At 35.9% G+C, this 27,339-nt stretch overlaps 1 long non-coding RNA gene across 1 annotated transcript; it reads right to left on the bottom strand.

The window, feature by feature from the left end:
• Positions 1 to 22,596: 22,596 nt before the first annotated feature.
• Positions 22,597 to 26,502, bottom strand: LOC120314714. Its single transcript, XR_005558513.1, has 2 exons — positions 25,700 to 26,502; positions 22,597 to 23,279 (listed from the first exon to the last, which is right to left on the bottom strand). It is a non-coding gene; the product is annotated as an uncharacterized LOC120314714 (long non-coding RNA).
• Positions 26,503 to 27,339: the final 837 nt, after the last annotated feature.

Genomic DNA, 27,339 nt, shown 5'->3' with positions numbered 1-27,339 from the left:
GAATTTGCAGACATTAGATATGGAGATGATCATCAACATTTATGGTTTTAAATGGAGAGTGATCAACCTTGACTGATTATTTTTTAAAAGCTTCTGTATTAAAATCATTTCTATAGTTCTACAAAGAGTCTTGGAGAAATTCATGAGCCATCAATAGTTATTAGTTTCACTGGCTGTTGTCCATTTCTTGAAATGCAGACAGCATACCTTAAAGTAGAAGAGTAAAAATAGTTCTTGTTCTCGTGGCATGCTTGAAAACTTTCCGACTACATATCTTTTCATCTAATTCAGACTCACTTTATATTCTTACACATGAACTACCTTACAACTGTAACACCTGAAGGGACCTTCCTTCCCTTCTTTTTTCTTAATTCAAGTACTAAATATATGTTGAGGTCTGAAACTTCCATGTATGCAGGCTATTTTTTGTGATCATAAGTGAAAAAAAAAACTGTTATGAAATGCACTATGCAGTAAGCTGATTTTCTTTGAAGGAGATTCATGAAAACACTTGGCATGTTCTGATATATTACATAGATGTCGTGCATCACATAGAAATTCAGATTTATAAATGAACTACTAATGCCATTCCATAGGATTCTCACAGAAAACAATTCAATCCTTATGAGTGTGTTTCATATAGAGTTCCAGAACTAATAACCCTTTCTTTTGATTTGGGGGGCAGTCAGATGAGGGCTGTGTGGATCTTCAAAGAAGCACTTTGTTTTAACAACCATTCAGCCTCTTCTTTGAAATCAAGTGGTGCTCCACTTCTGAGGAATATAGTGGTTCCACTGTTTCAGTTCATCAAGCAACAGGAGTTTCTGTGAGTGTTCTCTGAGATGGAGTAATACACTTCTGAAGGCTCTTCACTTCCTTGAGGAAGTTCAATGATTGTTTATGAGGTAAAGGTCCTCACCAAGAAAGAATAGGATATTGTCATTTGTTTAGATAATTTCAGAAAAGTCCAAGCAAGATATAGTCAGATCAGAATCCTTAACAAGGAAGAGGAGTAAAAGATTAAAAAGAATCCATGAAAATCTTGTTATACGTATATATTCACAACACTCCAAGGCTACTTGTTCTCCTTCAAAAACCTAAGCAAGGTTCCCTAAAGTCCCTATAAAGTTTGTCACTAAATTATCATTTTTTTCATGTCACTAAAGGGGAAATTATTTCATACATAGAGAAAAATAAAATTTAGAATAGCTACAGTTGTTACTGGAGACAGGTTAGGCAGGTAAGTTATTAGGAATTGAGCCTGACTTGATGGTGCCTAATTAGCTAATACTAAGTGTTGAATCCTAAAGGAATTTAACCAACTTAATTATGTTCTAGTCATATCCAGTTTCTTGGTCTACTTCCAGCCACTTCCTAGACATTTTTATTACTCCCTGCACATTTTTTTCAAGGGTCAAGTGTAGTTCGAAAAAGATTATATATTCCTGAGTTGGATTAATTCTGAATCCATTAAAAGACAAATATTTTGAATTGGCTTAAGACAGTTGTAGTACATTCTTCACAAATCACCTATATATTATTATCAATGGAAATTTCTCTCTTTGTTCTATTCTTATATGTTCCTTACTAAGCAAGATAATTTCCATAATTTAATTTGGATGAAGGCCAAGATTCTTGGATCCAGACAGGGAGACCCTTCTTATGTTATATATGAATAAAGTCAGAGGACAATTTTCTACCTTCAAATGCTGTGAGCTTCAGCTTCCGTAAACATTAGTCAGTATAGTCAATGGTCAGGAATTGTAGCAATTTTAGTCCAAACCATAAAAAAGTACTTACAATTATCAATGACATTAATCCACCATTTCTCTTTTTCATCCTTGTGCAGCAATTCAACATTGCAAACATTTTAGGCAATGCAATGTTAGCATAGTGAATGTTTTTTCAGACTGCATTTGACACTAATTCAGAGAGAAATCTAGTAAAATTGTATATAATTTTTTAAAAATATGTATTTGAAGCCTGAATAAGTTGTTCTTCAGAGATCTGTGTAAATTCAGTTGGAGAATCCATAATATCTTTCCATGCATTTCTGAATTTTCATAATGTTGTAAAGTTAACATGAATTTGAAGGGAAGAATATTTTAGTAATTTTCTGAACCTAAAGGGGATTTTATAAATTCCTTTAAAGGGCCTTAATTTAATAAAATAATTAGTCAAACAATGCCATACCTAATATTTTTCTACTATCTTAAAAATATGGGGGGATTTAATGAATCTTCTGTCTAACAAGCCTCTGATGATTCGTCATGTTAATGTATCATAATGACAACATGACATTAATTACTGAGATATTTCTCTTGTGCATATTTGTGCATGGTTAAAATAAAACAGTTTGAAAAAAAAACTAACAAGGAAGCATTTAAGATTTTTTTAAATTATACAGGTCAACTGGTGAAATCAATGGGCAAGAAAAAATATTTCAAAGTTCTTTAAATATTTTAGAGTTAGGTGCTTCTTAACTTGAGAAGCTATCTCCTGCCTTATGCTTCACAAATATATATACTGCTCAAAAAAATAAAGGTAACACAAACGTATAGGATCCTATATTTTTCCCTTTATTTTTTTGAGCAGTATATATATGAATCAGCTGAAATGACAAAACATCTAATGCCTGGGATACAGATGGTAAAGACACATGGAAACATTTCTGGTGCTCTAATGACATAAACAGTGTTAGAGATCAGTGTGTTGGACCATTGTCCTGGGATTCTATATCATACAAAGCATATACAAAAAGAGGAGAAAGTCAAAGAACACTTCTTCTGGCAGATCCAGAGGAAGAGGGAGAGAGAACATCAAAGATACACTACAACAGAATCAAATAATAATGGTTGCAACCAACAGAAGTGCAAAAACCATGATTTTGCATCTCCTTCAACACCAGAAGTGGTAAAAGAGGAAGAAGAACTATTAGAGATGGCCCATGTATCTTGGATGGATGACTATTGAAAAAACATGGAATGTGGCTTCCTTTATATTTTCACCTGGAACTTAATGCATAAAATTAGCATGCTATAAATCCGTGGAGAGGAGAGGAAAATACGTCCAAATATATACATGTGTACTCTTCCTTCTTCTTGAACTGTTTAAAAGTTAGAGCTGAAGTCCCAAAGGTGCTTTTTCAAAAGGCAACTGGACTTTTTTTCTTTTTTTTCATGAAGACTTCATTTCTCATCCAAGAAGCATCTCAGTTCTCAAAAATGGGGATGCTTCTTGGATGAGAAGTGAAACGTCTTCAAGAAAAAAACCAGAGAAAGTCTAGCTGCTTTTTGAAAAAGCACCTTTGGCACAACCATGAGCTGGATTAATCTCCATAGACATTTAGAACTACAGTATGCACCCTAACCCATTGTTACAACAATTTAATGGTCCAGTATTATCACCAGATGAGCCTAAATATGGCTAGACTAGGCTAGGGAAATATACACTTCCCTTCCCTTAAGTGGCTGTAAGGAATCTGTGAGCATTGTGACAATTGGCTCATCCTACCCAAGAACAGTTAGGCAATCTGAAATAAAATGATCATTGTTATTGCTGTTATTATTAACCAATATTGCCAGGCAATATACTATACCATATTGGAAGGGGAAAAGAGTTCCAAGCCCCTTTAAAAGTGTATGATGATAAGTCCATAACAAGCCTTTTGTCTCATATTTAAAAAGCAAAGTAACTTGCAGGGAATAGTTAATTAGTATGTTATTACTTGGTTGCATGCAATTAACATACTATTAATTCAAATGATATGTAAATGGGATATAATATGCTTCTAGGACAATAGAACAGATCCTGAAATTGTTTCCATCAATTAAGAACAAAACATTTACCCAGGCTGTGAAATACCTTGATCAATGGATTTATACAATCATGAATTTAAAACAATTTGTTTGGGCTTTGATTGTTAACTCGACTTTTGGTTTCTCACTCCTTTATCTCATGTGCATTTACATGCAGTAGCTTTATTTTATATTTATTCAGAAAGAAATTCACATTAATAGAAAAGGACATGTCCAAAATAAGCAGAAATAGGGCTTAAGGGGTACTAGAAGCAAGTTTTGGGGAAGAATGATAGTTAAGAAGCACCAGTGCTCTCCCAGCACCAGGAATGAAGTGCAGAAGCAGACTGCAACCTCCACATTGGGGGAAAAGTGTGATGCCATAGCCGAAAGCATGAATTCTGCCAAAACTTGATTTTGATGTTTATATGGGGTTTCTTGGAGTATTTTATACATTTACATTATTAGCCACCTAGAGCTTGCAGGAATAGGCAACATCCATGCAACATAAAACAAAACTTTATCTCATTCCAAGAGATAGCACAACAATCCCTTGGCTTGGTAGTAGTGTTCTGGAAGTATATTCTTGTATCCAATTGCTGTGCCAGCTCAATCTGGCAGCATAGGAATCAATGGAGATTTGTCACTTGAAGACTAGCAACCATCAGATGTTGACAGCAAGGTGGAAATAAAGCTTGGAAGTTGTACTTTCTGGGGAAATCTGAGGAATCTTATTTCCTGGGATGGTGTCTCAGAAATTAAAGAACAGCACTCTAAACATCTTAGTGCACCTAGTGATGATTTGGATAAATTGTCTAAATTTATCACTTGCAATTTAGCTGGGTTGAATTCAAAGTCATTCTCTGAAATCAACAATTTACTTGAAGTCAGCTTAAATCGTCCATGGAATCCCAGTCATGATTGATTGTGTGAGGTCAGATAATTGCTTTTTTGAATAGATGTTACAAGGACAATGGAATGCCTCTTGTTCATATCACATTGATTCTAATTATTTTGATTGGGATTATAAAAGTACATGTAATTAAAAGGTACACAGAGAGATGAACATTTTGTTTCCTTTGCAGAAATGATACCATCTACATTTTATTGCAAAGCAAGCTATTGTCTTGTGGAAACTATGTGATTCTTTTCTATAATTTAGAATAACATTTTCTTTGGCTTCAAAAGGAATATGAAAGACCAGAGTATACAGTGTATCCCATGTATGTCTTTTAAAATCCACCTGCAAGAGGGGTTTTTATAAGTAAATTTATATCAAGAAAAAAATTCAAATCACATATTAATACTACACTTAAAATTAGCTAGAAATAGGAAGTTAAGGCTTTTATTGCAACACCCCACATTGTACACTCAATATCTCCAAGGAAAATGTAATGCCTGGGGCTTCTTCCCTTAGTTTTATTATATGTTTCATTTCATACTAACAGGTAGTCCTTGACTTTTGGAATCAGAATTTCCCTTGCCAAGCAAGGCAGTTGTTAAGTGAGATGCACCCAATTTTAATGATTTTTTTTTTTTTGTCTATTGTGGTTAAGGGAATTGTTGCAGTTGTTTAGTAAACCACATTGTCATTAAACAAATCCAGCTTTCCCTGTTGGCTTTGCTTCTTGGAAGCCAGCTGGGAAGATTGCAAAATGATAATAATGTGACCCCCCCCCGGATGCTGCAACCATTGTAAAGATGTGTTGGTTGTCAAGCACCCACATTTTGTCCCTGGGGATGCTGCAATGCTCATAAGAAGGAGTGATTGTAGTGCTGTTGTAACTTGGAATGGTGACTAAACAAATGATTGTAAGTCAAGGACTACCTGTACCTGAAGGTTTGTTCCTTTGAATCTAATAAGTCTTGACACTTTTGAACAATGAGAAAATTGAAGAACATCTGCAGAATGCCACAGATAGCCCAGAAAACAAACAAACAGTTCGTAGGGAAAAAAAAATCAAATCCAGGCACAAATTATTATATTTTGCACATATTATGTGAAGACCTAGCTCCTTGCAGAAGTCTGTAATGCTGGAAAAGGTAGAAAGACAGTGGAAAAAAAGGACAATCAACAGCAGGTTGGATGGACTCAGTAACAGCAGCAATGGAGACATATTGGAAGATCTGAAGAATCAGGTGGTCCTACAGCAAGGATGTCAAACTGCCAGTCTGAGGGCCGGTTACATCATATGGAGGCCACGCCCACCCCACCTTCAGCAATGTGAAAAAAGTCAAGATATATTTGACACCTGTGTCTTAGAGAAACCATCTATGTGATTGCTAAGAATCAACTTCAACTTGATTGCACATAATTAATCAATCTGTTCTGTGTATATGTGTGTATGTGTGTGTGTGTGTGCTTGTGCACAGGGGGATACAGTAAGATCCACCCACATAAAGAAAAACAAATGGCCATTGCTTCCCTAGAGTGGAAAGGTGAGAGGGCCCAGCAGCAGAGGTATTGCAGTCCCGATTGAATCTTTTCAAGAAGTTGCTAAACTGACTCAGTTTGAGCATTTTTTTCTTAAACCAGCTTAGATATAAACTTTATAAGTGTAGAACAGGTACAGCTGAAAATGCAGTGTTGATGTACCCATAGTTACTGTACAATCGGTAACTGTTAAGCAGCATTTTTTTGCCTTGTAAAATGCCTCGAGAGAGTGAGGAGTGGGGTAAATTGGGAATCCAAAAAATGTAATGCTTTGTTTTTCAAGGCTGAGAGAAATGGACTCTGACAATGCAATCAACTCAATGCACAATGGAGATTCAGTGCAAACTATTTGTAATTGTCCCAAGCCTTAAAATTATAAACAGAAAAAAAATCCATGTGATTTTCTTCTATGAATAGGATCAATTTGTAAGTGTTTTATGGTGATTTAAAACACAGTAGTTTGTGAAAGTCTAGAGAGTTCTTCTGTCATCAGATGACTACATAGATCTCTTCTAAATTCCACCCCATCATTGTCTCGATATTTTTTCTTGTGGGGAAAAAAAGACCCTCTGTCTCCACTGAGAGATGATCCATTTCAAGACAGATGCTTCATAAAATCTTCCAGTCCAATCATAGCATTTCTTGGTTTAACCAACTGGAGACAGTTCTATGAGCTTATTCAGGAATTTGTAAATGAATGTGCCCATTTTAACCCAGAGAATCCACAGGACTAGCCCCTGTACCAGTCTTGGAAATCTTTGGCTTGATTGTAAATGATCTGAAGTCATTGAATGTGGAAGAAGGGGTAAGACTGTTTATTATCTAGATCCCAGCACACGATCACAGCTCATTAGTCTCCCATTATCCATGGCATAAAGTGACCTTTGATCACAGCAAAAGACAGCATATAAAGCAGAGCTGTTTCTGAAAATTATCATTTGTATGAGCCAGTCTGAGCTAGAATCATTCACACACTCTGGATTAGATTAGGGTTTTTTAAATTGCATCATTGAGACATAGAGACATTTCCTCTTATCAAAGAAAGTCAGCTTTCTTGACAGGTAGGTAAAGCATATTAGTGTAATGCACACGAATGGAACAGAACAGAACAGAATAGAATTAGAATAGAATTCTTTATTGGTCAAGTGTGGTTGGACACACAAGGAATTTGTCTCCAGTGCATAAGGTCTCAGTGTGCATACAAGCAATAAATGATAAATCATGTTCATAGTCATCATAAAAATACATTCATCATAAATCATAAGATGCCTTAGTGATAGTCATAGGATACCAAAATAAGCAATCAACATAAATCATACTAGGATACTAAATAAAACAATATAAGATACAAGCAACAAAGTTATAGTCATAAGTAGATAGGAAAGATGAGGAGAATAATAGTAATACAGTAATATTTATGTATTTACTATATAAATTAAAATATTAATCCGAATAACTATTTTGGCCAACTCATGTTTATGCAAAAGTATACTAAGATATTATTCATTTGTTCTTTTAAAAATATACAATATATATAGGTACAAGAGATCTTTGGTTAAGGACCGCTAGTTGAGGAACCGTTTGAAATTACAACGGCATTGAACAAATGGAACTTACAACCAGTCCTCAAGCTTCTGACCATGCCAGAATCCCTGCAGTCACATGATAGTGATTTGAGCGTTGGTAGCTGAATCACCCTTAATGATGGCTGCCGCATCCCAGAGTCAAGTGATCTCCATTTGTGACCTGCCCTGCTGACTTCTCACAATAAAGTCAAGCCAGTAAGGAAGTTTACAAGTTGCTCAGATAGGTCTCCTCCACCCTGCAGTAGCCACACACACCCAGCCCCTGAATGTTTATACCATGTCATATGGCCCTTCATGCACCCTCCCCCACCCAGTAGCAGCCACTTACGTGCCCACTTAACAACTCATTATCCTCACTTAATGACAGCAACATGGAATTCCAGTATTGCTGGGGCTAAGCGATGTGGTCACATGACATCACTCAGCCACAGAAATTCCACTCCCAATTATTGTCATTAACTACGTGTGATATATGTGACATTATTGGATTACAATCCAGGGTCAAACTGATTAAGACTCACTTCAGAGTAAATGCTATAAAATGAATTAATAGAGAGCAAACATTTAGGTCTAGGCTGTTTAAGATGGACTTTGAAAGATGTCTGGATTTTGCACAAGACTATTTTAATACAAAAAGTATGAAATTGGTAACTCTGAAACAAAAACTTATTCTGCGTAGTATTGGCTAATAATAGTTCAGCTCAACAGCATGAGTTCTTTTTAAAAATGTTTAGGATTACAAAAAGAAAAAGCCTGTATCCTCTCAACTGGATTACTCCCACTGTTCTGATGCATAATAGCAGGTTTCGGTTTCGGGAAACATGGATCAGGATAACACATAATATTCTGCCTCAGAGTTGAATAAAACTGCATCAGATAATTTAGGTTTTTAAACAATGCCGAGACCTCCCTTCAACAACAAAAGCAATGCTAGCGGATCCCTTTTATCCACATCTCCAGCTGAAGAACACACTATCAACTTGAAACACTGCTCAAAGAAAACCTTAATTAAGTTTCTTTTTAGTGTTGTTTTTTTTTTTCTCCCTTCCTCTCTCCTGGGCTCCAATTGAAACAAGTTGCAAAGACACACATCATGTGCATGCATAGACTTTTGCATTAAGTTTGCTATGTCAGGTTTGTTTATAAAACTCGTATGTTTAAACCCTTTGCCTGGAGGCACTGTTCTGGAGTGCTGTAAGCAGCACACTGATTTCTCCCCCACCCCACCCTCCTGCCCCAAGCAGCAGTTTTCATTTTCTGTGAACTATGAGTGAGAATTGCAGAGTTCTGGATGGCGTGCTTGCTTTAAAACATCTCAGTACGCCACAGATTTACAATTAAGTTTATTTACTTAGCAGCAGGGAATTGACTTGTTTTACATGATTGGCGCATGACCCTGCACATACCTCAGGGAAGTTGGCAAGGGCCTTTTTACCTCTCATGGGGAAAATTGCTTTCCAACAGTCTGGAGGCCTGTTTACAATAGATTTCTCTCCTCCTCTTCTCCTATTGTGCAATATTCACATCCTCCACAACCCTAATAGTTACACAGTAGCTAATAAGGGACAGAAAGTTTTATGGTCTCTCTCACAGCTGTTAAAGTATTGCTAAGGTGATGCATTCCAGCCAGGTGATTTTAGAAAATGAAGGTTTTGTATTCTTGCAAAATGAGGAAAAACAGGCCCTTTAATAATTCCAAGCCTGGACTGAGCTGTCCAATATATTCTACAGAAAAGAAATTAAAATGCTTCAAATCCTGGGGGGGGAGAGGGGGGGAAGAAGGAACACCTTTTGAAATGGGCCAGTTTTAGTACGACTACCACATCTGGATTGCCCAAATCCAAATGACCATCACATACAAGTAAAGAAACACAAACATTTTGCTGTCCTCTAGGAGTCATCTGGATTTTTGCAACTCAGAGATGGTAGCCCTAGTTATACCATCAGGTTTCAACCTGATGCACAGCCCTGTCACATTTCCTCATTCTGTTTTCTTTCTTTCTTTCTTTCTTTCTTTCTTTCTTTCTTTCTTTCTTTCTTTCTTTCTTTCTTTTTCTTTCTAGCATCCTGAAGAAGACATCTATCTGCCTAAATATTTCCTGCAATTTGGAGGATGGGGGTGATTAACACCCTCCCTCTGTGGACTATGTCAAATCTTAACAAACACCCTTCTGTAGAAAGCCCTTCTACGAAGGAGGAACAATGTGATGACTGCTTAAAGATTGGATGGGTCAGGTTTCTCCCACTGTGTGTATGTGGTCATTTGGCACACCTATCCATTAAGTGTGTGCATGATAGACTGTGCCTTGCTCTAGGAAGCTATGGCCCATTATGCCCTCACAGCACTTTGGTACATGAGATGTGCTGCAAAGTCATTCCTCTCTCCAGACCAAGGGAGGAAGATTTGTAGGGAACTCTCCCAGTGTCTCCTGAAGGATCAGCTGCTTTATTGCCTGGGTTTATTGCATGCATTATGTTGCTGAACAACTGGCCATGTTGGGCTAGTTGGGAAGATACCCGTCCACTTGGAGCAAAGGGCCACTTCACGAACTGCCGAAAGAGATGCTTCATTTGCTCACACAGTGCCCAGATTTTGAAGGAAAGTTAGGAATTGCCTTCTTTTTTGTCCGAACTTAATGTTTCTGATTCATCCTCCATAGATTCTCTGGGCTGTATGTCTCAGCCCATAGTGAGTTAGGTGATCCTGGGTCTCCCAACTCACAGTGCCTAGATCTGTTAAGGGCTGGATGGGGAACAATGGGCTGAAACTAAACCCTGGCAAGAAGAAAAGCTTCCAAGTTTGGGGTCTTTTAATCCATGGAGAATTACCATGGGACCAAGAAGGGTCTTCTTCATGATGGCTCCACATTGTGGAACATAATCTCTGCAGAGATAAGATTGGTCCCCACTTTGACACTTTTTCACAAGGCCCTGAAGCTATGGTTCTGTTAATGGCCTTGGGGATTCCAGAGTGGTATGGAGCCTATTAAGTGGCTTGAGTGGCCATATAAATGTTCTTAAATAAATATAATAAAATGTCTTCCATTCATTTCTAGGGATTCTTCTGCTGCCCTGATATATTTGTTGTGAAAATAATTCACCCTGTGGGTATTTTTTTGCCTATTTCTATGCTTTCTAATGTTTTGATAGTCATAGATTTTTTGGACAGTAGTATGTATATTAAGACTGGCTTTTCACCCTCCAAAAACGTACAGCAGAAGCACTTACTGAAACACTGATACTACTGTATCACACGTTTCTTTATGTGCAAGCACTTAAGCTTTGCTCCACTGGCTATTTTGTGGTATACGGGTAATGTTTCTTCATTTTAAACCTTGTCACAGTCTCCATTAAGCACCTGTGTGTGACTCCCATAGGCCAGGTAAACAATAAGAAAAGCGAGCCAGCCAAAACAGGCCCCATATCAATATGGCAGCCTTTCCCAGAGTTCCAATAGCCATAACCGAGGAAGATACATGGACACTAAGGGCCTCCTGAAGGTGTAGGTTATGAAGATGACCACATGCTCCCAGGCCCTTCTGGAAAGCAATGCCTTGTTATTGCAGCTGCTAAATATACTCTGTCAGTAGCCACAGCTGCTTGCCTTGTTTCTTCTGAAGTTAGCAAGGAATGAATGAAACTAGAGAGAAGTCCATTAGCCAAACATTTCTCTCAACAGCAAGATGCTGGTCCAAGTTCTCAGCTCATTTGTCATTTTTTTAAAGAGTAAGGTCATAGCAGAGTAGTGATTTATGTCTGTGGGACTGAGATCCACTTCTGATAGGTAAATATCCCACCATCTTATGAAGTGACCCCCATTCGTTTTCTTGTTCTTGTATAAAGCTCTTACTGCATGATTGTTTATTCAGTCCAATCATTTGGCTTCTCACCAAGAAATTCTTCACTGATTGGAAGCCTTTGGATAAAAACTACAGAATCTAATGGCATTCTCCTCTGCCATAGGGTTTAAACAAGCCCTTCACACGTTGAAAACTTATGTGAGTAGGTTTCAGGGTCAGAGTAGCTAACCCTTCCTCTTCAAACCTTTCCCACAACAGACTTTCACCCAACTGCTAAATATATGGATCTAGGAAAGCTCAGATTGTGGGACTGGTGTATCTCATTGTCACTGAGGCTAACATTCACTGGCAGAATCACTTGACCCCTTATATATTCATAATGTGCCTGGGAGGATTCATTCAGTTGTATTGACAAAGTGCCATCAATAGTTTTGCTTCACATTACTTTTTTATTGCTATTTAAAAAAATTGGCTATTTTGGGGGTTCATCAGAATTAAGTCATTTAAGAATTCCATTCATAAATGTTTTTGGCTATTGATGGATGAAATTTGAATGCCTCAAGAATGAAGAGTAGAATTTAAGAACCCACCTGCATATTTTCATTGAGGCTGGAATAATGCTGATTTCATTGTATCAAGTTGGTGGTTCAGTGAATAGCTACATTACAGAAAGGAATGAAGAGATGGTGAAGAGTGGGAAATACAGACAGATATTACCATTTATTTGCCACTGAGAGAATATAGGAAATTATGCTGATATGTGAGAAAGCCCTTCTTTAGCTGGTGCTGCTTCTTTGAAATAGCTATGCTAGTGGTGGACCATTAATATCCCAGAGATAATAATTAGTACAGAGATATTTGTGGGAGCTGAGAAAAGCAGCAAACTCAGGGTTTCCTGGGGAGATGCAGTGTTGATGGCAGCCACATTTATTAAATACGTTGGCCACCAATATGAGAGAAGTATGGGCTGCAGGACAATAGAACCAGAAGAACTGTAGAGGCCTGATACTTGGAGATGGATTTGATCACCTTAGTGGCTTTCCCTGGGAACACTGGAGCATTTGTGAAAGGAGAAATGAGTCACTGGCAAAGATCCTGCTTTGCCAGGTGAAAGAGCTTTAGAACAACAGTCTGGATTTCAGGTTTATCTCTGATACCCCCAATGGAGGGCAAAGAGGGAGATAAGGATAAGGCAACTAGCATGTAACTTGTACAGATGGTGTAGATGGAGAATTGTCTGGTAACAAGGGATGTATTTAACATGTTCAGTCCAACTCATTCAATTAGAGTGAGGTATTGCAGAAATATCCATTAGGTCAAGGTGGGTAGACCAACAGTGAGGTAGAAAGTGACCTTCTGTCTTTAAAATGTCTCACTGAATTTGGGTCCAGACTGGGTGGCTCTGATAATGCTGGTCTTGATTGGGAGCCCAAACAGTGAACGTTATCCCCATTGTGAATTGAGAAACAACCAATGTAACTACTCAATCATCCCCTCTCAATCAATCCCCTCTCAAAACTCAACCCTCTCCCAAAACAGTCTGCACCTCTCTACTGCACCCTAAAATGTGCATCGCATTGTGCTGATCTCGTTGCTCAGATTTACCAATGTCGAATACATTTTCTTTTCTCAGACCATACGAACAGAAAAAAATTATGAAAATATTATCAATATAATTAGGATTAGATTTCAACTCTCTGGCATCTCAGAGATTCCTTAAAGTTCTTGTTACAGTTGAAAAGGAAATTGCAAAGAGAATAGAAACAGCAACATTTTTATTGGATTTCTACATTTCAGTTAGTAACATACAATTTCATAAATTGGTTGACAGAAAGGTATGGTAGTCACATTTGTATGAGGCCAAATGTGTGTGCAAAAAAATCCTCTTAAAAATAGCTAAATAGCCACCTTGCTATACAGGGATAACTACAGGGACTTCAAAAAAGTTAAGATGGTACTCACAAATCTATGAATGAAGTCCCACCCCTTTTTTCTTGCACATAGCAATTGAGAAAAATGATGGGCTGCAATCACATGGTTGTGGCTGTCATCTTAACTTTTTTTAATCCCTTACCTTCTTGACATTGTGCTGCTATGGTCTTTCCAAGAAATCTCAAAGAACAAATTTTAGAGTAAATGTTTTGTGCAAAAAAACAAAAACAGTTAAATAACTGAATAAATTTACAATGCTTGTGCAAAGCTTGTGCAATCCACATATTGATGAACTCTAGCTTCCCTCATCATTGGAAGTGCTGATCACATCTGTTAAAAGTTGTAGCTCAGTACATCTGACTTACAACTCTACCCATCTACCTTCCATGAAGAAAAATGTTTCTGTTCTTACACAGGAAGTAGAATTTTGCAAGACTCAAAAATGAGGAATCAGAAAATTGATTAACTCAGTTCTGCCTATAGATGGGTCCCTAAATTAAGCGAGCTATCATTAATTTTATACTGCATTTGGACAAGGGCGGGATGGGGAGAGTGGAATAGTCACTTTAACTTTTAAAAGGAGAAAATGGAGTAGCTGCCATATCTTCCTTGTGGATTACTCCAGTAAATCACCAGGCGGCAAAAAAAATCTTTGATCAGATGGACCTTGAGCTTGATGCAGCAGAATGTTTCTTATAACTTCGAATTTCAGATAAATAACATTCATTCAGAAAGGATTGTCTTGTATTCTTCTTTGTGAAAACAGTCACCTGAAAGAGAATGTACTTCCATGATTGTTTTCATCGTTTTCAGAATTGCCACATTAGAACTTAGTCTGCTTCTCTTTTTATAATGAAAAAACCCCTCTTCCTCCCCCCCCCCTTGGTAACAGATAGCTTTTCCAACAAACCCTGGTCACTGTAACCCTCATAATTCACTGTTTGTTTTTTGTCTTCCAAAAATCATGACTGAAGACATCTGACATTTGGCAGCTACATGGGCTAAGACTGCCAAGAGAAATTGGTGATCCACTAGTGTCATGCTTATCATTTCCTTCATTGAGATTGTCCAGTGACCTTATCTTATATGGCATCAAGACAGCTGAATCCACTGTAATGTTATACATCCATACAATCTAATTATTGGGTCAAAACCATTCCACCCATTCTCCAATCCCTGGATTAAACCTGCTATTATACTCAAAGCAAACCATAAACAAACTCCCTTCCTTGGGAGAAAATGAATGAATTTATACTTTGAATGATTATGACTAGAGCTTTTCATTGTCTCAAGACTTTTCTTTTCCCAATGGCTGGATTGGAATTACATTCTTCTCAGTCACAAGAGAAACTACAAGACTAGAGGGAAAATGTCAATTGAGAACAAGCGAGTGCAAAGCCCTTCCTTAAAACTGTGATGTTCAAACAAGAGAGAACCATTGAAGTTAGTGGACACATTCAGTTTTTTGAGGGACCTTATGTAGTGTTTGTTCTAAAAAAACTTGTGTACTGACTAAATAACTGCTATGATATGTTTAACGACCAGTCACAAACATCCTTTCCTACCTTTTTAATTTGGGGATAGATTTCATTTCTTAAAGCTTTGCAAATTATTCAGTGGCTAATTCAGCATCTAAGTTGTCACATGTTTGACCTGCTTTTTGATTACTACTGATTTCTCATTCTTGTGGTGATTGTGGGTAAATGTGAAATTTTGAGACAATTTATGGGCATTTTACCAAATAGCTATTCATTTGCCACCACTTCCCTTCCAAGAAGTTGTCTTCAATCCTAACTTATTTTTCTCCAAACACTTTGATCCTAGCTAGATTGCCTTACATTGTACACCTGTAGACAAATCTGTCGATAGCTACACATTATTCTTGTGTGAACTGATGAGGAGCCCAGGGCTATTCCTGTAAATAAAGTGCTATTAAAGTGGAAAAGGGCAGGGAGCGTTGCTTGTTTTATAGCATGCTAGCTTCCTATTTTTAATGAAAAGAAATTTAAAAGTCAGGTTGGGACGGGAGCCTAGTTAATGGCAAAAGAAATAATGGAATAAGAAACAAAATAGTTGTTTTAATCTTATTTGATTAAAAATTAATTTTATATCTATAATCTATAGCAGAGGTCCCCAACCATTTGGGCACCAGGAACCAGTTCTATGGAGAAAGGTTTTTCTACAGACCAGAGAGTGCGTAGTTTTGTGTGCTATCTGCATCCCACGGATGGGCCTTTGCTTGTTTGTGAGGACCGATTGCTGGCAGGCCGTGGCCCAGTACCAGTCCACAGACTGGGGGTTGGGGACCCTTGATCTATATATAAACATAGATTATTATACAATCTATAATTTTATAATATAAATTGAAAAATTATCTTATTTGACTTTGCTTCATTGGCCATTTTTAATCATAATTATGATAATAATATATAACCAAAGCATAGCAACATTTCTGACAACAAGCCAGTTATCATCAGGCTAGTAGAAAATAGAAAAAGTTTGTTTCTATAAAGTTTTCTGGACCAGCTATTTCCATATTGATTTTTTTCCCCATGTCATCCTTTTGTATTTGCTGGCTTCAAAGTCTAAGTTTTTTTTCTGTTTTCATTCCATCAGATTGTCTTTAAGGGATACCTATTTATCTCAAAATCTTATTTTATGTTGTTTATTTTGTTACCTTCTATCCTGTTTCAGCTTCATGCCTCTTGCCCGCAACCAAACCAAGGCCTGTTTCTGAGAGATTTGAGTGGTAATTGTGGTGTTGGTTGGCATGGGTTGGCTTTTTGTAAATACTAGTGATTAACTGTTGTTTTCTGGATGAAAACAGCCAGGAAATATAAGACATTCTGTTATTTTTCCATTGTGACAGACTAATCCCTTACTAGTTTAATCTTTATTGTTAAAATATTGAATTTTTATACTGTACTTATGTTTTACATTAAAAAGCTGGTGTTCATGTGAATGGCAATGATAAATGAAACAGGTTCAAATAAGAACAAAGGTGATGTCTAAATTGACATTGATGCTTGTTCGTGCTTTTCACTCATAGGCTGCACTGTAACAGTTAAAGAAAGATTAAAGGAAAATAGAGGGTTAATAGTCAAAATATGTGTTTTTTTGTACACACTTAGAATGAGACAGAAACTCATAAAGGAAAATACCGTTAGGAATTTGGAAGATTGGTCCCGACAAAGTTTTATTACGAAAAACTTTTTAAACAGGATTATTTTGAAGAAATGTGAATCTGTTAGATGAGGAAGTTCTCATCTAAAAGTTTTAATTAATCAGAACATTTAAATGGTGAGGTACTTCCCCTCACATTGCATTATTCATGCTATACCTTTAAGTGGCAGGTCCTCTGATGGAAAGTTCAGAGAGTTGTCACTTGAGATATCATCCTCAATAAAGAAAAGCAACTGTGATAATCAGACAGCAGAAAACAATGTGCATGTCTGTATGTGTTCACGCACACACACACAAAAAGAGAGAGGCTTAATTTTGTTTATAAGATTCATTCACAGCACAGCAGGTAGCATTCACACTGTAATAGTCTTTGTAACACAGATAATTTGATTTTCAACTTGGTTATCATGCATTCAGACATAGATTACAGGAAATAGTGCATTTTAGCAGTGCTATTTTCAACAAGGTTGCACACTTCCAGTCAGACTTTATTAGCGATGAGTGTTAAAGTTAGCAGTGGGAGAGGGCCTTGAAAGCCTCCTTCCTCTTACAGTATGCTACAAAATCATTGCATGGAGGCAAGGCTGATTTTACATCTTCATTTAAGTGTGCAGTGGACAAAGGCCAGATTTTCTGACATTTACTCATATTTTAAGGTGACCAACCGTCCTCCTTTAGGGAGGGCAGTCCTCCTTTTGTAAGTTCTGTCCTCCCTCAAAAAGTGTCCTCCTACATGTCCTCCTTTTCTATATTTGAAGACTAATCTGCAGGGGGGGGGTTCTCCTAGAACACTCAGAACGGCGTTCCGGCACCTTTTTTGATGTTTTTTTTTTCAACTTTTGCATGAGCTGTGCTATTCCCCTTATTGGCTTTCAAAAGCCAATAGGAATTGCTGCTGAGCGCGCCAAAATACCCGGATGGCAAACTTTGCACATGCAAGTTGTCTGCAGTGAAGGCAAATTGGCAAGAACTTTGCACCCCTCCCTGCTACCCAACTACACCATCTCCTAGTTAGTCCTGAAGATACCTGGAGGTATGGTCATGTGCCATGCCAATTGATGTAGACGTAATAGTAACTACAATTTATTTGTATTTTAGTCATTTTACCATTCATGTGGTTAAAACAATTTTGTGAAGAAGTGAATGTTCAATACAAAAAACTTTTAGGATATTCAAAAGTTAGATGGCTTGCTCTAATACCTGCTATAGAGCATGTTCTACAATTATTTGAGCCTTTCCATGTTTTTTTAAGTTTAGACAAATGTCTTAAAATCCTGGAATCATTTTTCAATAATGAAATATCTGAGATATTAATGTATTTTGTACATAATCAAGCATCTATTTTTCACAAAGTGATTCAAAAGATTGAAGGTGAACACATTTCAGCTACAGAAGTTAGCCTTATTTTGAATGACTTTATCCTTCAATATAAAACTCGATTTGAAGAAAAATTTCTTCCTTTAGTTATAAAAAGAAAATTATCAGACTTAGAGGAATCAAATCCAGGCATAACGGAAAAGTTTATCAAAGAAGTGCAGAATTTTTATCAAACATGTTTTCAATATATCAAAGAATAGTCTGAAACAAACATCACAGGAAATAACAGTTTTCAATGGTGTTCTTTGACTTCATCGCAAGTATATTGGACAGATATTGAATCTTGTGTTGAGTTTTTATCTAAAGAAATGCCAGGCATTAAAATAGACGACAATTGTCTCTTTGAAGAAATTAGAAGACTGAATGTATTTTTAAATTCTGAAAAATTAATACAATGGGAAAATAAACATGTTGAAATTGATAAAAGATGGGTGGAAATATTCAGCCATTTCAAAAATGAACATATTCCATGTGAAAATTTATTTATTCTTGTCCAATTTACGTTGTGCTGCCCTGGAACTAATGCAGCAGTTGAAAGGGTTTTTTCAATTGCTAATGATTTTTGGAAAAGTAAGAAATCAAGATTGAATGTTGATACTCTAGCTGCAGCACTTGCCGTAAAATTCAATATGAAGGATATTTCTTGTTCAAATATTTCCAATATATTGTTAGAAGATATACATTGACAAAAAATATTCATTCCATGGAAAAGTACTCATTTAAATAATAATTAATAGGCATGTAAGCATAATTACAATATAAAATGTTATTGTTACAATTGTTTTTATTATGCATTTATCATATTATAGTGTAATCTGTATTACTGTTGCAATGAATACAATGTTTCTTTTATTTACGATATTTATTTGTGAACTCCTTTTCATTGTAAAAAGGTTGGTTACCTTATATTTAGTTTGTACTGCTTTTGAAATTCTCTATACTAACTCAGTGGAAAACCAAATGGTATTTTTAATACTGAAATGCTCTTTTGAGGAGGAAGGCATTTGGGTTGTTCTTGACAAGATTGAAATCAACAGAGTTTAAGGATCCACCAACCTACTTAAAAATCCTTAGAAGTTCAGTTCTAGACATCCCTTGTATTTTACACTTTTTTTTAAACATGTACTTAAGCAAGATATCTTTGCCCAATCTCAAGCTGAGGCATACTGAATTGTTTCTTCTTTTAAAGATAAAGAATTTTTGTTCCCATTTGATTAAAAATTTACCAACCACCCACCACAAATATTTTAGATGACAATGATGATGAAATGAAATGAAACAAAACTGAACGGGTTTGAGTGCTTCGCTCTTGACAATCTTGTTCAATCAAGTTTCTAGAACTACCACCATTTCGTTTTTGAAATGTTTCTTGTCTTTAGCAAGTCCACTGCAGATAGGCAGAGCACGCTCTTCTTCAAAAAGAATACATGTGCTGAATACTGTAAAGTTGTCTAATTCTGATGGACGGAAATTTCATTCAGTTCATTTTCAATCTGATTGAACAAGCTTTTCCATAAAAAGGATGAAAAAGTTTATGTGTGTGCACGCACACATACAGTATGTGTGTGTGTGTGTGTGTGTGTGTGTGTGTGTGTGTGTGTTAGAAAAAAATGAAAATAACCTTGCCAACATTATCTCCTATTAAGGAATATTACTCACTTTCTTTCATGGAAGAGCTATTTTTTTATTTCTTGTGTATAGAATCATAGTGTTTTGCAATCTGAAAAGGGAACCCACAAAAGAAATATTATTTTGCTGTGCATGTTAAAATCAAATGCATAAATCCTTTGAAATATGTGGAAGCAGGAAACTAGCCAGGCAAAGCATATAGATTAATAGATTGTCTAAGAGAAAATGAGAAAAGAAGAAAAGGGTTGAAAGGAAACTGAATTAAATCTTATTTCTATTTTTCCAAGACGGTGGACAGATAACCAAGCCAATGGAATTTTCATGAAAATTGTCTGAATAATGAATTAAATAAAATATAATAAAATGAAGTTTGAAAGTTTATTATCAAGTTACACATTCACAGATCACCAGCTCCACATGAATCCAGAGGATTCTTTGTAAGGTATTAAAATCTGAAATTGTTCATCTTCTAATAAATAAAATTACAGTTTAAAACTGTAACAGTAAATCTACCACAAAGCACACTTTTGTGAATCTATGTGGAGGGAAAAAACCACTTCTTTTTCAAGAGCTAAAGGAAGAAATGTGCTAAGGAAGAAATCCTTTAAATATTTGTTTCTCTTAATACCTTTGCCTTGAAATATACTTTCTTTAACTTCCCACATTTTAAAACGCCATACTTACACAAATCTGTTGTATTTTGGAGAGGACTGTGTGTAATTGTTGTTACCACATTTATAGCAGGCTTTCTGCTTTTTGCTTTTTACTCTGAACAGTGCAAGTTTCCTTGCTACCAAAGCTAGCTGCATATTAACATTTTCTAGATATTTTTCCAGGGCACTGTTTATATCCTCTCAGCATCTCAGTAGGCATGTTTTCTTGTCTAAAAAACACATTCCTAAGTAGCAATGGGAATCAAATTCTTATACTTTTGGCCTTTATTTCATGTGCTATATCAGATGATCTGCCCTCAGTGCTTCTAAAGCAGTATCCCAAATTACTCTTGTTTCACCTCAAAAAGCAAATGTTGGCACCTGAGTTGATGGTAATCATCTAGTAGTTCAGGTTTTGATCCAGCAGGCAGGGATTTTAAGAGAGACACTTATTAGCACTTATATAAAATGATCGTCAAACTATTCTATATCAGAAGGCAAAGCAAGTCCAGGAGTACCACTATCTACCCCACTGTTCTTTTCTAAGGTACCTCTTGAGTCAATGTCAACACAGAAACATCCTTCAGAATGCAAATTATGTTTGAAACTAACTTTGCTTTGCTTTGAACAGTTCTGCATGCTCGGTAATCTTTTCTATGTGTAAGGTTTTTAAAGGAGTGTGGCAGGCACCAAGGAATGTGTTTGTGAACTCATTGTTATTTCCAAACTGAAAAACAAGGGAAAGTAGTTAATGTGTACATTTGAACTAGACTGTGATGTTTCTGTATATGTGTGTGTATGTGGGTATATACATAATGGTATTTTTTGAGAGCTGAATGCAATGAAATTTCATTTTAAAGTATGCTGATTAGTGTGCATTTAAAGTGACAATAAAGTTTCTATTCTATTCTATTCTATTCTATTCTATTCTATTGAGCAGACTTCAAATGTTTTCATTATAATAATCATCAATCTTACCAAAAGGCTCCTTTCAGGCATATTGGGATAAAAATTCAGAAATTATAACTCTTTTTCAAAAATAACTGGAGGATGCAACATTGGAGAAGACTGCTAATGCTAATAATGCACCAATTATTAATGATAGGTAGAGCACAAAAAGAATCTAATATTCTGATTGCCCTCTCCAAGTAAAATGTGAAACCAGGAGAAAGAATCCTTTTGGCTGAAGCCAATGTTGCTTCTCCATTTGTCAAGTTTTACTGGGTGCAATCAAAAGGATTTTCTAACAGCTTCGGCAAATGAAAGATTTTCAAAGACTAAATAACAAGCAAAACAAAATTTTCAATAAGGTATGGCCAAGAAAGGGTAATAGCAAGCCTGGCTCCCAGTTCAAAGGATCCTTTTTCCCCTTGAAGATCCCTATCTCACCGGCTTTCCCTGGAATAATGCACTATTGGTACAGCCAGAAAAAGTATCATGAGTGTGAGACACTCATTTCAGCATACGAAGAATTTGCTACTCAGCCTTATACACATTTAGTCATGCATAGGCAAACAATTTTCTTTGCCATCCTTAACTACATTAAGTTTGCACTGTCGTCTACAGGAGCCTAAGCTGGCTGAGAGGAAAGAACACGCTAAGCCCTGGACCATGTTTTACATGCTTTCAGTTTGGCAGATTAAGGTGAACTATGAAGTTAGAGTAAGAAATAAAATGGTTGGTTTTTCTTTAAAAAGGTATGGCATATATGTCTTTTCGCTTTATATTTTTAATTAGGTTAATCTTGACTCTTGCTTTTTGATCATAATAAAATATCTGGGTTCTGCTGTTAATCAGATTAAAAATTACAGACTATAAGTGGACTTGTGCTATTCCTTGCTCAGTCAAACTCATTTCCATACAGAGATGGTTAGTTCAGGGACAAAGCAAGCCTGAATGCTCAGTGAAGGGAATCTGCTAGAAACATGGCTTCTTTACAACCCTTAACCATGAATGAGTTTACATTTCCAGGACCAGATGAACTGACTGCACCTCAGGTAGCTGAAGGAATTACCTTCAGCACACATATCTGAGCAGGTTCTAGATCAACTCATAAATATCAATGTGTAAGCACACAGCATAAGCATAAATCAGTTCAGATTTTCAAGAACAAATCTTATCTGATCATCTGATCAGGAAATTTCATTAATGTATTTTCTTAATAGAAGACACAGTGTAACTTAATTTAAACATAACATTTTTTTAAAACAATTTTTATTATTTTTCCATTTTACACCAAAAGAAGCTTAAGAACCAGCGTGGAGATAAGGTGGTCAATTACAAAGAGAAAACAATAACATTATATATATACAATTCACACAATATTTCTTAAAACTTCCCTCTCTATCTATGTAGAAATTATAATCAATTAAATTCAAATAAATTCATTCATTAATATATCTAAATATAAATTTACTTAATCAATAAAAACTTTCAACTGCTCAATATCAATATAATAATCAAATTAATACACTCCTATAACCAATTCATTCTTTAATATGTCACTATATATAAATTAAATGCTTAAATCAGAACCAATGCTCTCTATCTATTTAAATTATTGGAATCTCATTAGTACATTTCTAACACATATTTTCATTAAGTATATTGCCAGATATAAATTTCATTAGTCAATAATCTTTTACAAAAGCTCCTTATCTATCCCAAAGATCCTTAAACATAACATTTTAAACAAGTACTCCATGATATACTGATAACAGGCTACTTAATTGTGGACTATATGTCAGGACAATTAGGACAATACAGAACTGGTTAGGAAATTATACTTGGTGCTTCCCAAAGTTTCCTAGACAAATTCAGGAAGGATATATGAAGTCATGGAATATCACAAGGATTGATTCTGAGTATTCAGTTCTTCTATGTTTTTACTGTATGTAGAAATGGAAAGAATACTTATTATTAAATATGCAGATGATACAATGTTGGGAAGTTGATAATCTAATACCCTAAAAGATAATAACTTAATGAAAATAATCAGTGACAAAAAACAAAAGACAAAATTCTTTACTTAAACAAAACCCAAATGCACAGGTATAAAATGGGAAATATGAGTCTTAGTAAAAGCAGGGATTTTTTTCTCATAGAACACCCAGAATGGAGATCCGGCACCTTTTTTGGATGGAACCTTGTAGGGTAGGCAAGGCTGGTTGTATGACATGTGTGAGTTCTGGCACCTTTTTTTTTTTTTTAGAAAAAAAGCACTGAGTAAAAGTAAAAGTATTCTCAAAAGAAAAAATGGGGGGGGGGAATAATTGTTGATTGCAAGGTGAATATAAGCCAGTAGCATGATATACCTACAAAATAGATTAAGTGAAGTTTTAGTGTGCATGGACAGAAGTATAATTTTCCAGTCATGGGAAGTAATCATTCTACTGTTTTGCTTTAGGCAGATCCTACCATGAACACCAAACCTTAAATAGGATTTAGAAAAATATTACAACATTTCAGCAAAGGACAACAATGATGAGCAGGGGATTAGAAACTAAGCTAGTTGTGTTTAGCCTTGAGAAGAGACAACTGGGAAGGATAAAAATAGCACTGTTCAAATACCTGAAAGGATGTCAGTCACATAGGAAGGTCATGACATGTTCTTACTAGCTCCAAAGTACAGAACACAGAATACTGATTTCATGGTACACAAAGGCAAACAAGGAAAGAGGTGAAATGGAATGCACACAAAAGAAATGTGTATACTGGGAGCATTTGCTGTTCAGCCCAACCTTCTCCTTATTACCATACATGGGGTTTGTCCCTTCATGCCATCGTCAAAGAATTATTTCCTCTTATTATAATTATTCTTGGAGTATAAAATGTGTTCTATAATAGATAAGCCTACAAGATGCAAATAATGAAAGTTAAGTTTTGGCTCCACGGATGGGTCGAGGTGTCAAAATTCAGAGATCATTATATCTGGCAAACAGGTATTTGGGGTGTGGTTTGGCTTGCATTTTGCAGCTGCCAGACTCCCTCCCTCTAGATCACTGTGCATGGGAAAAAGACATCAGCTCAGTTGTTGACCAAGAACTTTTGATAGTGATAGGGATTGTAGGGAGGCGTGGGAAAGAGAAAAGGAAACTGTACACAAGAAGTTCACAGGACTACTTCGGTGTGCGTTGGCAAACAAGCAGAATGTGGAAATCCAGTTCTGTAGTGCCAACCACATAATGAAAAGTACAATTTTTGAGGAAAAGTCTACAGAGATTCTCAATCTTCCAGGTTGTGGTTGTCCCAAAGGTACATTTCAACTGGCAACTGGACTTGTTTTTTTTTTTTTTCCTTGAAACTAGCATAGGGACAAAATTATCCCTATGTCTGCAAGTGAATTTATTTATTTATTTACATGTTTAGTATGGATCAACCCTTATCTGCAGAACATATGAATTAAAGAACTTTAAGAAAATATTATCTCCCCATTTCACTGAAATGCCACTCAAGTTCAACATTGCTTATTTAGTGTAGTTCAGATTAGACCTTTCCCACCCATCCTACACCACCATGCTAAATTAGGTTAGGCTAAAAAATGACAACTTGCTGAGCAATCTCCTGTGTCATTCATGCCCAAAGCCAACAGTAAAGAAATATCTGATTGTCTGTTGTATTAGGTTTCTATAGTGTACAATATTGTGTTTGTCAACTATATGTTAACATTGCTCCTGGCAGGAGTTTGCAAATCCCTAGCCAAAACTGGAATTACAATATGGGAAAATCATCATTTTGGTTTCAGGTTTACAGAATACAGTATTTGATTAAATAAAGGATGTGTTATTGTTTCAAACTGCATGTTATAATTTTAAAATGGTCAGTAAATAACATCTTTCTTGAAAAAGAGTGCTTGTAAAAAATAAGAAAAAAAGAAAAAGGAAATAAGCAATTAGGTAATTTAAAAAAAACATTGTTGGTGATCTACAGTTTTAGCAAGTAAGTAGCAATAGATACCCCAGCAGTTTGCAACACCAAACTAGCTTTAGCTGTTTTTAAAAAAACACCATCCAATTAATTAATTAATTAATTAATTAATTACTTTATTGACTAGCTCACAGGCCATATCAAGGTGCAGAGTTCCAAACACACGTTATACTAAAATGCAGTAAAAACAATTTAAAATGGAATTGGTTAAAATATAATTTAAAATAAAATAGAAATAAAATACAATTTAAAATGAAATTGGGATAAAATACATTTTTAAATGAAATTAGAATCAAATATAGCAATTTAACATGTAGATAGATAAAATATGATTAAATTATATTTCACTATCACCCGTACAATCTACCCCAACCAGTCTCACCTATGCCAATCTCAGTCGAACCATTTTGCTCAGGTACTGTGCTGTGTTAAATGTAATTTTCAAATTCTGGTACCACATAAGGTAAGTTATTTTGATATGGGGATCCCAGTGGGTCATTCGTTTAGTGTATAGGACCATCTAAATAGGTTTCAGTACACGGATGGCAGTTCACCAAGAAATCCCAGGACTTTGGGTTACCTTGGGATAAAGCAAATAATAAATAAAGCAATAAAGGATAAAAGTGATTGTTGCCAAGAAAGCATGATGGTGATGTAATTACTAGAATCTGGTTGGATTTCAACTCAAGGGAGATCTTAGCTTCTCTTTGTTTGCTTATCTTTTTCAAAATTTTAAGCATTCCTTTTAAAATGGCTTTACCAATATGGCAATGTAATAGCAATCTGAGGTTCTGATCAAATTGGCTCATCTTGTTCCTGAAGGCCTCTGAGAAACAATGCCTTTTAGGCTTCTAATCTGCCCTAATATGAATCTTTCTTATACTAAGTCAGGGTACCATGTTATTCTGACTGTTGCAAGTTGTCGAAAACCTCAGGCAACAATTCTCCAAGATATCTTTCCTATCTCACAACAGACCTGTCATACTCCTTGTTTCCAAAGTACAGGCAGCTTTGAATGCCTTTGATAAACTCAGTACAAAATCTGAGATGTCTTTCTTGCCGAACTGTCTGCCCCATTCGTTGGGGAATATTAGCTGGCTTCCAGAGTCTTAAAATTGGAAGCAAAGTATTATTACATGGAGCAAACCCAGATCTCCCAGTGCATTGGACTTCAGTTACAGGCTTCTGAAGGGGAACTCGTCATCAGCAATAGGTTCAGAAAGAACGTTAGAAGCTGTTACTGGTCACCCAGAAAAATGGTTCGTTTTCATGTATAGAAGCACCTGGATATAGGCACTTCTGAGATTCCGGCTTGTGAAGCCCCCAATTATAATATAGGTGAAAAAATTAAAATAAAAGCACAAGCACCCATCATTAAATCATTTGAACATTTTAAAAATAAGAGAATTTTTCTCAGTTTAGTCTTAGGCTAAATGGTTTTCTGTTCCTGTCCCTTGCCACCTCTGATTAACCCTACCTGGATATTATGACTATCTGCCCTACTAGTCTTTAATTCATATAATTGGACATATAGTTGGGTGCAATTGCCCAGTAAGAAGAGAAATACACCTTGGACATGATCAAAAACAACTTTAAGCTTCCTCAAAGTAAGCATGAACTTGATTGAAGCTTCTAATTGAACAAACTAGATAGGACTTCTTGTATTTCTAGAAAATAGACATTACAAACAATTGATAGCTACTGAGTTGTGGAACTATGGTTCAGTTTTTATTATTTTCCTAATTTAAATATAATGGCCTCTTTTCCAAATTCTCTCTTGAGTGATAGACATATTACTTCACATATACAGTTGTTAATACTAGTTGTACATTTACATTCACTATATTCCACTTTTTAAACTGTCTTGCCTGTAATAAACTCCAGACAACATTTCCCTGTTATCATTTACATATTTCTGTAGTCTATAGAACAGAGGTCTGAGGACAGCATAGCAGTTCTCCAATCCCCATCTAAGTACCTCAAATGTGCCCCAAAATCTCATTGTCAAAATTCAAATCCAAT

Source organism: Crotalus tigris, unplaced genomic scaffold (genome assembly GCF_016545835.1).
Source record: "Crotalus tigris isolate CLP2741 ecotype Arizona unplaced genomic scaffold, ASM1654583v1 scf7180000018988.283336, whole genome shotgun sequence".
In the NCBI taxonomy this organism is placed as follows: Eukaryota; Metazoa; Chordata; class Lepidosauria; order Squamata; family Viperidae; genus Crotalus; species Crotalus tigris.
This window is presented reverse-complemented; position numbering and strand designations above follow the sequence as displayed.